Source organism: Salvelinus sp. IW2-2015, linkage group LG12 (genome assembly GCF_002910315.2).
Source record: "Salvelinus sp. IW2-2015 linkage group LG12, ASM291031v2, whole genome shotgun sequence".
Classification (NCBI taxonomy): Eukaryota; Metazoa; Chordata; class Actinopteri; order Salmoniformes; family Salmonidae; genus Salvelinus; species Salvelinus sp. IW2-2015.
The window spans coordinates 7,664,749-7,681,379 of record NC_036852.1 but is presented as its reverse complement, the minus strand read 5'-3'; the positions used below and the strand labels follow the sequence as shown (position 1 = coordinate 7,681,379).

Genomic DNA, 16,631 nt, shown 5'->3' with positions numbered 1-16,631 from the left:
TGTGTTTGTGTGTGTGTGTGTGTGTGTGTGGTGTGTGTGTGTGTGTGTGTGTGTGTGTGTGTGTGTGTGTGTGTGTGTGTGTGTGTGTGTGTGTGTGTGTGCTTACTCATCTCTTTGACTTGATCCACATGTCCACTGAGGGAAAGCCCTGACAGACATGACTGACATCTCAAAATACCCTGTGCACCAGAGCTCTCAGAGGCAGTTATCTCTCTAAGCTCCATTCCAAATGAGCCTGTCTGGCTCTTCTCCCTGCATTTAAAAGGCAGGGAAAGGAGCGTGCACACATACACACAAACACAAAAGTGTCCTGAGACTAACATCAGGGGAGAGGAGAGAGGAGATGGGAGAACACAGTAAGAAGGACTCAACCTCCTCATTAAAGTCAACCAGGGACTTATAGGTGAGGAAAAGTTATCTACATCAGCAGTCTATAAACTTCTCTGTAGTTTGAAATAGGGAAAGTAGGCCCACGGCGACTTTCAGTCATTCTATTTAATGGTGCGTACAGTACATAGGATGATGGCAGTGGTGACTGAAATCATTGCCATATCTATTTGTCAAAAGTGTTTGTGCAAAGTAAATTCTCAACTTGCATGTTCACTACACACAAAATGTATTACATGTATTTTTAAATTTTGTATTCATTTATTACAATTCATATTTATAGATTGATTACATTTCATATTTAAAAGATGATTTTTTATTAAAATGGTCAAAAATATATAAAAATAGCTTTTTAGTAAAGAGCAATTTAATCAAGCAAGAATTTTGCTAGGACTGTCTGGAGAGTGGTCTGAGTAAGGAGGGGAAAACAGAAAACTAGCTGTTATTGGCAGAGAGGTTTGGAACTCCATCCCACCAAAACAGGCTGAAATTTCAGGCGGTCTTTTCAAACTCTTACAATAAAGGTCATTTTGGTCATTTTCACACAATTCCACAGTAGTATTCCACCTCATAGTGTGGATATATACAGTTGAAGTCAGACGTTTACATACACTTAGGTTGGAGTCATTAAAACTCGTTTTTTCAACCACTCCAAAATTTCTTGTTACAAATATTAGTTTTGGCAAGTCGGTTAGGACATCTACTTTTGTGCTTGACACAAGTAATTTTTCCAACAACTGTTTACAGACAGATTATTTCACTTATAATTCACTGTATCACAATTCTAGTGGTCAGAAGTTTACAACCACTAAGTTGACTGTGCTTTAAACAGCTTGGAAAATTCCAGAAAATTATGTTCATGGCTTTAGAAGCTTCTGATAGGCTAATTGACATCATTTTGGTCAATTGGAGGTGTACCTGTGGATGTATTTCAAGGCCTACTTCAATCTCAGTGCCTCTTTGCTTGTCATCATGGGAAAATCCAAATAAATCAGCAAGACCTCAGAAAAAGAATTGTAGACCTCCACAAGTCTGGTTCATCCTTGGGAGCAATTTCCAAATGCCTGAAGGTACCACGTTCATCTGTACAACAGTAGTACGCAAGTATAAACACCATCTGACCACGCAGCCATCATACCGCCAGGAAGGAGACGCGTTCTGTCTCCTAGAGATGACGTACTTTGGTGCGAAAAAGTGCAAATCAATCCCAGAACAACAGTAAAAGACCTTGCGAAGATGCTGGAGAAAACAGGTACAAAAGTATCTATATCCACAGTAAAACAAGTCCTATATCGACATAACCTGAAAGGCAGCTCAGCAAGGAAGAAGCCACTGCTCCAAAACCACCATAAAAGCCAGACTATGGTTTGCAACTGCACATGGGGACAAAGATCATACTTTTTGGAGAAATGTCCTCTGGTCTGATGAATCAAAAATGAACTGTTTGGCATAATGACATCGTTAGTTTTGGAGGAAAAGGGGGAGGCTTGCAAGCCGAAGTACATCCCAACCGTGAGGCACGGGGGTGGCAGCATCATGTTGTGGGGGTGCTTTGCCTGCAGGAGGGACTGGTGCACTTCACAAAATAGATGGCATCATGAGGCAGGAAAATTATGTGGATATTTGAGCAACATCTCGAGACATCAGTCGGAAGTTAAAGCTTGGTCACAAATGGGTCTTCCAATAGACAATGACCCAAGCATACTTCCAAAGTTGTGGCAAGATGGCTTAAGGACAACAAAGTCAAGGTATTGGAGTGGTATCATAAGCCCTGACCTCAATCCTATAGAAAATGTGTGGGCAGAACTGAAAAAGCGTGTGCGAGCAAGGAAGCCTACAATCCTGACTCAGTTCACCAGCTCTGTCAGGAGGAATGGGCCAAAATTCACCCAACTTATTGTGGGAAGCTTGTGGAAGTCTACCTGAAACGTTTGACCCAAGTTAAACAATTTAAAGGCATGCTACCAAATACTAATTGAGTGTATGTAACTTCTGACCCACTGGGAATGTGATGAAATAAATAAAAGCTGAAATAAATCATTCTCTCTACTATTATTCTGACATTTCCACGTTCTTAAAATAAGGTGGTGATCTAACTGACCTAAAACAGGCAATTTTTACTAGGATGAAATGTCAGGAATTGTGATAACTGAGTTCAAATGTTATTGGCTAAGGTGTATGTAAACTTCCAACTTCAACTGTATATAAACACAGGAATATCATGTTTTTGACTAGACTGTGTCTTTAATATGTGTACTGAAGTATTACAGGGATCATTTGTAAAAGAGACCTGGGTCTCAATACGACACCCTGTGTAAATAAAGGTTAAAAGAAGAAGAATCTGGAGGTGTCTTTCTGCTACCATAAAGATCCTCATATGATATTCATTGATGAGAGAAAAGCAGTCCCTTGTATAGCCTAATGTCTTACCACTCTGTGGAGTATGCAGGTGTCTCTCTCTGTCTTTCTGGTTGGCCATTGGGATCTATTTCAGTGATGAGCAGTGGGATGGCATTTCAATTGTCCGCTACCTGAGCAACGCATCACCACATTGAGAATTCTCAGCGGTGTCAGTTTGCGTTGGTCGCTCAACCCCCCTGGCCTGCGATCTGGCCTGACCAATGTCTCCTTTCCTCTCTAACATTTAACTGACACACCTGTCAGACCATGCTAGCGACTCAGAAAAAAGGAAAGGCAGGCTAGTAAATCCATAGAGCACAGCGTTGTTTAGGCTAGACAGAGCTTTTGTGAGGATTTGAATCATAGGCCACTTAGCTGATAAGTGATAATTCGGTTATCTTCTATTAAGAGACTTTTATTAATAATCAGATACACTATATATACAAAAATATGTTGACAACCTTCAAATTAGTGGATTCGGCTATTTCAGCCACACCGTTGCTGACCGGTGTATAAAAAGAGCACACACCATGCAATCTCCATACACAAACATTGTCAGTAGAATGGCCCGTACTGAAGAGCTCAGTGACTTTCAACGTGGCCCCGTCATAGGATATCACCTTTCCAACAAATCAGTTTGTGTCACGTTCTGACCTTAGTTCTTTTTGTATTTTCTTTGTTTTAGTATGGTCAGGGCCTGAGTTGGGTGGGTTATCTATGTTTTGTGTTTCTATGTTGGGTTTTTCGTTTGGCCTGATATGGTTCTCAATCAGAGGCAGGTGTTAGTCATTGTCTCTGATTGGGAACCATATTTAGGTAGCCTGTTTTTCTGTTGTGTTTTTGTGGGTGGTTGTCTTCCGTGTCTGTTTGTTCAGTTACGGGACTGTTTCGGTTTTCTATTCTATTCACTTTGTTATTTTTGTATTGTTGTCGTGTTCAGGATTATTAAATATAATGGACACTTACCCGCTGCGCATTGGTCCGACCTTTCTTACTCCTCGTCAGATGAGGAGGACGAATTCCGTTACAGTTTGTCAAATTTCTGCCCTGCTAGAGCTATCCTGGTCAACTGTAAATGCTGTTATTGTGAAGTGATAGGTCTAGGAGCAACAACGGCTCAGCCACGAAAGAGGTAGGCACACAAGCTCACAGAACGGGACCTCTGAGTGCTGAAGCGCGTAGCGTGTAAAAATCATCTGTCCTCAGTTAAAACACTCACTACCGGGTTCCAAACTGCCCTTGGAAGCAACGTCAGCACAAGAGCTGTTCGTCGGGAGCTTCATGAAATGGGTTTCCATGGCTGAGCAGCGTATACACGCCTAAGATCACCATGTGCAATGCAAAGTGTTGGTGTAAGCTCCAGCCATTGGACTCTGGAGCAGTGGAAAAGTTCTCTGGAGTGATGAATCATGCTTCACCATCTGGCAGTCCGACGGGCAATATGGGTTTGGCGGATGCCAGGAGAACACTACCTGCCCGAGTGCATGGTGCCAACTGTAAAATTTAGTGGAGGAGGAATAATGTTCTGGAGCTGTTTTTCATGGTTCAGGCTAGGCCACTTAGTTCCAGTGAAGGGAATCTTAAGCTCACGCATACATTGACATTCTAGACGATTCTGTGCTTCCAACTTTGTGGCAACAGTTTGGGGAAGGCCCTTTCCTGTTTCAGAATGGCAATGCCTCGTGCACAAAGCGAAATCCACAGAAATGGTTTGTTGAGATAGGTCTGGAAGAACTTGACTGGCCTGCACAGAGCCCTGACCTCATTCTCATCGAACACTTTTGGATGAATTGGAACGTTGAGTTCAAACTAGAGGTCGACGATTAATCGGCCATTCCGATTAATCGGCCGATTTCAAGTTTTCATGACAATCGGAAATCTGTATTTTTGGGCGTCGATTTGCCAATTTTTTTTTTTTTACACCTTTATTTATCTTTATTTAACTAGGCAAGTCAGTTAAGAACACATTCTTATTTTCAATGACGGCCTAGGAACGTTCTGCTTCGTTTAGGGGCAGAACGACAGATTTTTAACCTTGTCCGCTCGGGGGTCCAATCTTGCATTGATTACATTGCACTCCACGAGGAGCCTGCCTGTTAGCGAATGCAGTAAGCAAGGTAAGTTGCTAGCTAGCATTAAACTTATCTTATAAAAACAATCAATCAATGACTGTCATTGCTCCAATGTGTACTTAACCATAAACATCAATGCCTTTCTTAAAATCAATACACAAGTATATTTTTTAAACCTGCATATTTAGCTAAAAGAAATCCAGGTTAGCAGGCAATATTAACCAGGTGAAATTGGGTCATTTCTAATTTGCCAGAACTTTACGTAATTATGACAACATTGAAGGTTGTGCAATGTAACAGGAATATTTAGACTCATGGATGCCACCCGTTAGATAAAATACGGAACGGAATAAACGTTTTGTTTTCGAGGTGATAGTTTCCGGATTAGTCCAAAGGTATATGGTTTAGACAGAAATAGTCGACGCGTTATAATTCCTGTAATAACTTGCGGCTGAATTTGAAAGGGGTTCCTTCGTTATTTTACCGTTCATGTCTTCCATAGAATGTCTAATCTACTTCAAATAAGGTCTGTGTTTTCGTGCAGGCTTAAACCGCCTCGACGTTTTGATACCCGTGTAAATCTCACTAGGATAAGGTAACGTGTCTCAACATATTTTCATAAATCCACTCTACAATTTTTTTATCTTCGCTTATATTTAGCCAATATTGATCAGAGTTACCTTGTCCTATGGATATCTACACAGTTATAAAATTGGCACGGTGATGTAAGCCTACACGAAACACAGACCTTATTTTAAGTGAATCTAAAAATATCCTATGGAATAAATGAAGGAACCGCTTTTCAGATTTTGCTAGGTGTCATGGAATTATGATCCCACTTTGGTTGTCAATTCTTACCATGCCCATTATTAAAAATAGGATTTCTGCATATAGAAATTAAAGTTTTTGTTTTCAACATTCATCACAGGTAACTTAAACTCTATTTTTATTCAAACAGTTGAGAGTATTTGTCCTCTAAGCAGACTCTTCAGTATCATTGTCACTTCAGAGCTGTGTGTGTATTTATGTATTATATTAAGTTAAAATAAAAGTGTTCATTGTTCATTCAGTATTGTTGCAATTGTCATTATTACAAAAATGTGTGTGTGTGTGTGTGTYTYWMATATATATATACGTATATATATTATTATTATTATTTTTTWAATAAATCGGCCGATTAATCGGTATCGGCTTTTTTGTCCTCCAATAATCGGTATCGGTATCGGCATTGAAAAATCATAATCGGTCGACCTCTAGTTCAAACATCAGTGCCCGACCTCAATAATGCTCTTGTGGCTGAATGGAAGCAAGTCCCCGCAGCAATAMTCCAYCATCTAGTGGAAAGCCTTCCCAGAAGAGTGGAGGCTMTTATAGCAACAAAGGGGGAACCAACTCCATATTAWTGCTCATGACTTTGGAAGGAGATGTTKSATACTTTTGGTCATGTAGTGTATTTTTTGTTGTTGTGTTAAMTCAGACAAGCATATGACCTAACCACGGTTCAGTTCRGTCTAACGATGCCTACTAACTGAGCTTTAAAGCTTCTTAGTTTACTTCTTGCACACARGTTTTGATTAACACTTTTAGTCCAGAGAAGTAATTACTACTGTGTGAGAATAAGGTCACCAAAAGGGCAAATTACTACCTTTGAGGAAAGGCRASAGAACCACAGAATGACCACAGAACAACAGAAAGACCACATAACTCTCACTACACTCACCATAGACTCTCACTATAATGACATAATGTGCTTCAATATTGTCAAACCTTTGTGCAACCATCTCCCCCACACAAACCTATATACAGATCTCGTATCTTAATTTGAGCCAGTTTCACATCGCAGATAAATAATCTTGTAGCAACAGGATATGTCAATTCTTATGTGGAATATAATTAACGAAAAAAATGTAAAGGATCAAGGAAATGACTAACTTTAGYAGCCTTTTTAAACCTTGAATACATTACACGTTTGCATTTCTTCTTGCTATGCAGGAAAATTCCTGCAACAACAGGAGGATCAAAGTAAGACACGGCATCTGTAGACTACAACACAGCAATATCAATGGTCCTCAAGATCCTGCTCTAATGTACAGTATTTCAGGGATCAGTATGGACCAACAGTTGTGTCACTGATGTTATATCTGGTGTGTCTTGGCCTGATCAGGATAGGCAACAGCACTCTGTTTCTACTGTGGCTAGAAGGCGATCAGGACTGGCTGGAATGAAAAGATAAGACATGGATCTAATTCAAAGACCGCTTCCAGGCCACCATTAGCAGAGATACCAACAACCAGATGCCTCCAGGTTTCAGGGATACAGCTCATTCAACCTASCTTCCTTTTCCACTGAAAACCGGATGTGGGAACTCCACTCGTGTGTTTTCTTTTACGCTTGCTATGTTAGGTTACTCCCAGGCTAGTGGGCACATTAAACAGATCTGTTTGTCCACCATAAATAGTGTGTGTGTGTGTGTGTGTGTGTGTGTGTGTGTGTGTGTGTGTGTGTGTGTGTGTTGTGTGTGTGTGTGTGTGTGGTGTGTGTGTGTGAGGAGGGGTAGTACGAGGGCTTTGGGCATGGTTCATTGCTTTCTGGGACCAATCCATCGTCATCCTTTGTCTACTCAGCTTATCATGCCTGATGGCAGAAAAATGGTTGCTTGTTTAATTCTAGCCTGCCTTTGATCAAGATACCATTGAAAGGCATAGACACCTGATATATTTCATGCCAAAATAAACTGATATATGCTAGCTCTTACTGATAAATGTTTCCAAAAGCAAGCATTGTGAAAAAGACATCAACCTCACTTTCACAGACAGATCCAATTTCTCCACAGATCCAAATTCAAGCAACGGTTGCCTGTTTGTGACTGATGCAATGTGGGCTATAGTTACATTACCAAGCACTTCTGTCTAAAAACTTAAAAAGGACAAGGGGCTGGAGACTGAGAGAGAGAGGAGAGAGAGAGAGAGAGAGAGAGAGAGAGAGAGAGAGAGAGAGAGAAGTGGGAGGCATGTTGAGTCAACACTTTCTGTCACAACAGAAACTCTGCCTGCTTTGAGGAGAATCTCTGTGAGTTGCACTGAAGGAGGTGGTGTAGCTGTGTTTTTGTGCATTGTAAGTCACACACACTTATTCTCCCAACCAGTAGGCCTACCTTAAGGCACCCTGAGGCGATAAGGGAAAACTGCTTACCAATGTGACTGAATAAGCTGAGTACAGTAACATATCAGCCTCCCCATCTCACAGTACATCACAGCCCATTGCCTCTGACAGAATGGGAACACCATGTCAACATCTGCTGCTGATGGAAAATAGGGAATAAACACAGAAGCGCTACCCATTTCCAGGTGAAAGTGGAATTTCCTATTTTTTAGCTTTGATAAGGTTTCTGTATTGAACCATACATTTGAATCGCTTCTACAACCTAAGAGGTACAATGTGCACGATGAGGGGTTTCCAAACACACACACGCACCACCACGCACGCACGCACGCCACGCACGCGCACACACGCACGCACACAGCAACCACGCACACACACACACACAACACACACACACACACACACACACACACACACACACACACCACACACACACCCACACACTCACACACTAACACATGAGAGAGAGAGAGAGACAGAGAGACAAACACACACACACACAAACGTACTGTCATGAGTTCCTTCTGGAAGGTCTTTCTCTCCTTGATGTCCACGTTAGTGCAGTCCTCCTTGAGCTTCTCCAGAACCGACGCAACCTTCTCAGGCTCGTTGTCCAGTTCTGTCCGACAGAAATACGACAAAGGTAAGTTCCCATATCCCAGCGCGTCTGCAAAGGCCTTCCAGTTCCCTATATTCTCCATGAGTACCGTCCTCACAGAGGCGTAGATGTACGTGAGAAATTTGCAAGGCTTCAGAATCTCCTCCACTAGCACGGTAGTCGTGAGGTCTGGACCACAGAAATAAATAGGCTTGACTTTCCCCAAAACCAGAACGTTTTTCGCATGAACAAGCCCGGTCTTTCCCTGATAATATCCAATATACCACTCTTTGGTCCACAGTTGTCCTCGTAGTTTGATTTTCTCCTCACTCAGCAAGGCGATCACGTCTCCCTTCTTGTATTCCAACAGGTATGTGCTCTTGTTTTGCCTGATCACAGTTTTGAGCAACTTGCCAAACTTCAGGTTGGTGATGCAGCGCTCCTGAAACTGTGGATATTTGGCAGTGATGGCCAGAGGCGACAGAAGAATCTTACCCACCACCTCTTTCTTCTTCAGGAACCTCCTTTGGCCGGAGTTCCTCGCTCCACTCTTTGGAGGCGGTTGCGGTGTTTGGACGCAGAACTGAGCCAGAATACAGTCCAGGCCGTCTTTGACCTGGACCTGCAAGGTGAAGTCTGAGATGTCTTCAGGGTTGTTGGATGTGATCATGTAAATGAGTCGGCTAACCTTCCCCAGTTTGACCTGGGAGCCCCGAATAATCCTGGCTTGCTCATTAGCCTTGATCATATAGGTAGACATGTTGGAGTATAGACCAACCTGGAGGTCCTGGGGCCGTCCCAGGAAAAACTGATGCTTCCCCCACAGCGTGAGCGCCACTGGAGGGGTGGAGTGGGCCTGCTTCCCCACCTCACTCACCAGTAGGGTGTTAGGGGCACAGTCATGCCCAAATAGGGCCACGACCGTCTTGAACGAAGGATGGATGTGCTTGGGCCCATAGACACCCAGGGTGACTTTCTTCAACACATTGTCCCATACAGTTGTATTAAGGTTGACGTGCTGGGCCTGCACCACTACTACAACGTACATACACGGCTCCAAGTTATCCAACTGGACTTGTACTGTGTCCTTGTATAGGTAGGCATGTGGGATGATTATATAGGGTCCCTCCTTGCAGTCACTCCGGACGCAGAGCACCTCGGCTACCTGACCGCTGTCTTTCTTCACCGTCACGGACACAGTCATCTCCAGAGTGATGAAGGACTTGGTCTCCATGTTGGACAGTTTGATTTCCACCACTGGGCTGACCGTGGAGCAGTGGTCATTGTTCAGCTCCAGTGGAGGGTCCAGTAGGGCCTTCATGGAGATCTGCTGGGTGTCTTCAGGACCCACGTGTCCCTCAGGGACATGGACGCTGATCTGGGTGTCTGGGAGCTGAACGGCCCCTCCACGACTGTCTAGTTTACAGACAATGTTGGTCTCCACCGGCTGAGTCTGTCCCCAACCAGGGCTCTGCCCCAGAGAGTCCAGGTCATGGCAAGATCTGGCCAGCTTCCGATGGTTTAGCCACGCAGTCCTGAAATCCTCCCTGCTCTGAAACTGCTCTGGCGAGGGAGCCTTGAGGCCAGTGAAGAACCCGGAAGAAGGCAAAGGGGGGTTGGATTGCGTCTGTAGGACGGACAACTCCGATAAACTGTACGATCGCTTGCTCCTGAAGAATGGGTTATCCCTTCGTAGTGGTCTGTAAAACCTGTTGGTCCTGGTTGGGGCTGGTGGAGTGTCATCATGTCAAAGATGTTGCAGTTACTGAAGCCATTGATCATGGTGGTTGCTGGAGTAGAGTTAGGTACCGAGGGGGAGACTGGGGATTCCAGGGAGTCAAAGACCAGCAGTCCGTGGACCTTCCCCTCTCATTACAGTTCTGGTCCAGAGAACCACGTAGATGAGCAACTGTTGATGAAGGGGTTGGTGGAGGAGGTATGGAGGGAGAGGGGGTTGCTGTTAAATAAGGCGAATAAAGGAGTGGTCTTAACGGATACCCTGTCCACTCCCTAGGAGATCCAGCTCCTTAGCCACTTCGTCTGTACACTCCCCTAGATTGTCTATCATGCCACTATCCTGGAGCGCTGAGTTTTCTAACAGTTGATGGGCTGGACGTATGCTGAGGGGATGTAGCCCATCTCTGTGTTGTTGTGGGCATACCACCACTCTCCACCCGACGTGTCCATCACATAAAGCCGGTCACCTTTGGAAAACTTTAACGTGGTAAAGCTAGACGGGCAGTAATCTTTGATGGCGACTACTTCACGAGCAGTTACGAGGGACTCTGAATTGTCCAGCCGTAAGGCACTGGAAGAAGGCACTGGATGAAAAGAAGAAGAAGATCAAAWATTCACATAAACATTCTCAATTCACATTTAAATCAGTATATCTTTAAATGCTGAATAACTGTCTGGTACATTAGTCAGTATTGAATCCTGACCTTTGACATCTGTGAGGCTAGCCTCAGAGAGCCCTTCGTTGAGATCAATGAGCGTGCCCTCCGATTTGCAGCGAGGGAGAACATGATTACTGTTGGTCACTCTGATGATCCGGTGGGCCGCCATCTTGGTGCGAATTGCCCGAGTTGCAGTCGCACTACCACTCTTCCATTTCTCCAATGATGATATTCAGTCTTTGGCAGCTCTCCATTGTATCTATACGAAAGGAAACAAAAATGAGAACATCTTCATTAGCTGTGACTGATCCATTCTTGTAAGAGCCATAAATTATCATATCATCACAGTTTACAACATGGTTTGATTCAGTAYGAAGTGGGGACAGTCTTGGCTAGGGACTAAAATGAATGGGATTCCAGTAGATGCCAAATAATATCCAGTGAAGAGAATAAACATTCTGAGCAGTGCACCCTGCCTTGGAACAGTTTAACATCTTATGACACTCATAACCCACTGTTCACACACTGGTTGAATCAACATTATTTCAAAGTCATTTCAACGAAATTACARTGAACCAATGTGGAATAGACGTTGAATTGACGTCTGTGCCCAGTCGGTCTTCTGCTATCTTAACACCTTTCCAATTACTTTACAGTCATTGGTGTCCTCAATATGCCTGAATTGGCTAATTCTGAGTTCTGTATCTGTGTGCAGTTGAGGATGATAATTGCATATTTTCCATCTCCATTCTGTTGCTTTGCGAAGCATAAATCCTCAGGGAGGGACACTGAATCACATGGAGGATAAACAGGAAATCATGGACCATTCCCTTCTTAAACCTTCTCAGATGTACWARATTCAGTAAAAACCTAAGTGCAGACTAGATACAGTGCCTTGCAAAAGTATTCTCCCCCTTGGCATTTTTCCTATTTTGGTGCATTACAACCTGTAATTTAAATMMATTTTTATTTGGATTTCATGTAATGGACATACACAAAATAGTCCAAATTGGTGAAATGAAATGAAATTTTAGAAAATTATAAAAAATACAAAAAAGGAAAAGTGGTGCATATGTATTCACCCCCTTCACTATGAAGCCCCTAAATAAGATCTGGTGCAACCAATTTCCTTCAGAAGTCACATAATTAGTTAAATAAAGTCCACCTGTGTGCAATCTATGTGTCACATGATCTGTCACATGATCTCAGTATATATACACCTGTTCTGAAAGGCCCCAGAGTCTGCAACACCACTAAGCAAGCGGCACCACCAAGCAAGCGACACTATGAAGACCAAGGAGCTCTCCAAACAGGGCAGGGACAAAGTGGTGGAGAAGTACAGATCAGGGTTGGGTTATAAAAAAAATATCCGAAACTTTGATCATTCCACGGAGCACCATTAAATCCATAATAAGAAAATGGAATGAATATGGCACCGCCCCAAACCTGCCAAGAGAGGGCCGCCCACCCAAACTCACAGACCAGGCAAGGAGGGCATTAATCATTAGAGGCAACAAKGAGACCAAAGATAACCCTGAAGGAGCTGCAAAGCTCCACAGCAGAGATTGTAGTATCTGTCCATAGGACCACTTTAAGCCGTACATTCCACAGAGCTGGGCTTTACAGAAGAGTGGCCAGAAAAAAATAAGCAAACATGTTTGGTGTTCGCCAAAAGGCATGTGGGAGACTCCCCAAACATATGGAAGAAGGTACTCTGGTCAGATGAGACTAAAATTGAGAACTTCCAGATGGAAGTTAAGTCGGGCTGAGGAGGGAGCCTCAGGTGAAGAAGAGGAAGGAAAAGTCCTGCAAGCTGAAGAAATGGGGATTTCCCCACTATTGACTTCAAACTTTTGAATGGTCTCCTTTACAGACACTTGATGTTAGAACACAAAAGAATAATGAACATTGACATACAGAAGAACAGTGATCAATAGAAGATGATGCATGCATCATCAAGAATAATGGTGGAAGCAGGAAGAGGAGAAAGGAATCAGCCGAACAATCCAAAAAGACTGACAAGGTTAGAATCTCGTTCCACCTAACTTATAACAGAGCTGAGAACTGAAGTCTATCTCAATCATAAGGATAAACCTTACCGGAGATGGCATCTGTGGATGGCCATCACCAAACATAGGGACAAGTGTTTTGGGATCCGAAAGGATGTGACCTGACATTAATCAAAGAAAAGACGAGAGGGTGCTCATCATGAATCAGATTGAACCAGTTTTGTAGGTGAAGAATTAATAGTTGAAATAACAAGAACACAGTGACCGAAAGGAGTAGCACCATGGTCATTAAGATTGATCCTACCTGCACCTGAACAGGAAGAGCCTGTGAACAACAACAAGGGTGGCGGCTGCTGTGACGAACCAAGTAGCTACCACTAAGATGACATCCACTCCTTACCAAGCAGATCATGACCACAAAGCAACCTGAGACATCAGAGTCAGAGATTTTTTACTGACTTTGGAACTTTCTGATAACTCTAATGATCTACCTCAAGATAAGAACATTGAAAAAGCGACAGAATTAGATATATTAGAACCACTCAAGGGACAGCAAATGAAGAGAAGTAGTGAAGAACGAGTGTGACAAATGGGCTAAGTATATGGAACAAACACAGAATGGACAATGTATTTTGTGTAGAAAATCACATTTGTCTGATCTTTTAATAGTTTTCTGAACTGTCATCATTTCAAAACTGTGTAAGTTGGAAAAAGGACATTGTACAATAGAAAGTATTCTATTCCCTTGTGTGACATAGAATATAGGATTGCTCTGGTAAGCATAGGGGTAAAACTATGTTGATAAGACCATGTTGGAGACATGATTGTGATGCCTATAACATTAGAACTGAATTAACTGTACTCAATTAGACAGAGTATCCTGATTGAAGGAAATATGAATGTTTTTTACAGACACCACACCGAAGGAATTGATGTAGGAAACACCACAGTAGAAGTGATATATTTGGGTGTTAGAGAATGTGGGAGTTCGTAAAAGTAATGATAAGGGTTGATTATGAATAGAAAGGGTTGTGTGGTCAACTAACTCAGGTTGCACGTCTCTACTATGCTAAAATATCAAGACAGAGGTATTGGGATAATTTCTGGATGTGTGGAAAAAACAAATTGTTGAATGTATTGCCTAATGAATGGATTGGTCTTTTGTGTCTTAGTAAGAGCAATTCACCAGGTTACCATTATAAATACCCCACGATGATCTGTTAATTCTAGTAGTTAAAGGGCAGTATGAGGAAAGCCCTGAGGTATACACTTGATGCAATTGGCCAGCCTAGAGGTGTACCTCGAGAGTTCAAGGCAAGAGATGAAGTTAAATCAGGATTTGAATCTATGTTTGCTAGGATGACATCATGTTGGAGGAGGGTTGTTGGCTTTGGGTATTGCATTTTGATGTGTTATACCCTGGTAAAGTCAATTTGTGGTTCAGACAACAGTTAAATAGATGTCTGTAAGGAAGAGTGACCTCTGTGGTGATTGACTCTGTACCGGTGTACCCTAACTGTCTCTATGAAGTGATTGGGGGGTTGGTCATGCGTGTCACGATTTTCGTAAGGATGATTTCTATTGTAATTGTTCAATTACCCAGTAGATATATGTTACTTATACATGTCCACAAAAAAGTGTCTTTTTGCGCTACTATTGCAAGTGATGTAAAAATTCATGAGATGGTCATACCATACCCAGAACCTTTTTTCTGTGCAAGTGTTAAAGAGGAGATTGTCTTATTTGTAAGATGAGGACTGTGCTCCTAGATAATGGGGTTTAGCATTTTATTTGGCTGATGCTTTGTTCTTTGTATGTTTCTTTGACTTTTTTGATATATATTGATGAACATATATATTTTCTTTTTCCTTTCAATTAGTTTTGCTTTCTATTAGGATCATTTTACAAACACATGTTAGGTCACAGAGGGTTTCTGGTTACAGTGTCTATGGACCATGTCTTTAACATTTCGCAAAGGTTGGTTGGTGTCTGCAAGGGAGGATGTGTTGAAATGTTTGGTCTAGTTAGGTTTTCTTTTATGTTCTGATTGGATCTTTTACTCTTATGTATATTGGAGATGTTTGGTCTAGTTGGTTTATATGCTTCACTTTGTTTTTATTTTTTGTATTTTCTTGTTTATCATAGGTTTTTTCATTTACTATCCCAAAGTCTTATTTGTATCATTTATGTGGCTAAATAGCCCAGAGGGGGGATTGTAGTAGTAACATAAAGACACAGTGATAAATATAAAGAATAAGAAAGCTGAACATTAAAGTAGAACTCCATTGTTCACGTTGATCATGAGACTGTGGTAATGGAGATATACTAAGAGACGTTCTGCCCTCTTATTTTCTCCATTGTGCTGACAGACTGACCAGACACATGGGCACCTAAAACAATTGGACCACTAGACTTATAGTTCACATTCCACTAAAAGCACACATACCAGAAAGAAATATGCTTAAGGCAACTGGACACTAATGATAAGAAGAGACATAGAGTTCCCAATTCCAATAAGGACATACCAGAGAACATCTGGGGCATTGAATTAAATACAGGGTTGAGTCATAGGCCTAGAGGGTAGATGGACATAGATTATTTTTAAGACAAGCATGGTCCTGGCAGTATTATAATTTAACTGAAAGCAGATAATGGGCGTTAGTAGGCGTGAACAAGCAGGAAGCCTGAACTAAAAAGATAATGAGGCAGGAAGAATTAGGGGAAGTATGTTTATTTGATTTGCATATGGGTGGACCATATGCTATTTTGTGTATAAATGTTGGAGTCGGGGCTGGGAAGTGGGGGTTCCGCGGGGTGTGTTCCGTGGGACATGCCTGTTGGCTGTACAGTTGTAAATAAAGAGCATGTTTGATTTTAAAGTTCTGGTAAGCGTTGTATTTGAAATGATTTTCCACGATATTGGCAGCAGAGAACTGGAAGGAAAGATGACCAAAGAGAGGAATTGGCTTTGGGCGTGCAAGTGAGATATACCTGCTGGAGCGTGTGCTACGAGTGGGTGCTGCTATGGTGATCAGTGGCTGAGTAAGGCGGGGTTTACCTAGCAGAGACTTATAGATGACCTGGAGCCAGTGGGTTTGGCGACGAATTGAAGCGTGGGCCAACAATGAGAGCATACAGGTCGAATGGTGGGTAGTGAATGGATTTGGTGACAAAACGGATGGCACTTTGATAGACTGCATCCAGTTTGTTGGTAGAGTGTTGGAGGCTACTTTATAGATGAATCCCGAAGTCGAGGATCGGTAGGATAGTCAGTTTTACGAGGGTATGTTTGGCAGCATGAGTGAAGGATGCTTTGTTGCGATATAGGAAGCCGATTCTTAGATTTAAGTTAGGATTGGAATGCTTAATGTGAGTCTGGAAGGAGAGTTTACAATCTACCAGACACACTAGGTTTTGTAGTTGTCCACGTATTCTAAGTCAGAGTCGTCCAGAGTAGTGATGCTGGACGGGCGAGCAGGTGGGGCAGTGATCGTTAATAGCATGCATTGAGTGGTTTAAGGGAAAACATTTAAATATCTTGGAATGACCTAGTCAAAACCAATCCAATTGAGAGTCTGTGGTATGACTTAAAGTTTGCTGTACCAGC

General features: G+C 42.4%; 1 pseudogene; it reads right to left on the bottom strand.

Annotated features, from left to right (window-relative positions):
* The window catches only part of LOC111970981 (SH3 domain-binding protein 4-A-like), a 35,706-nt pseudogene that overhangs the window by 5,130 nt on the left and 13,945 nt on the right, over positions 1 to 16,631 (bottom strand).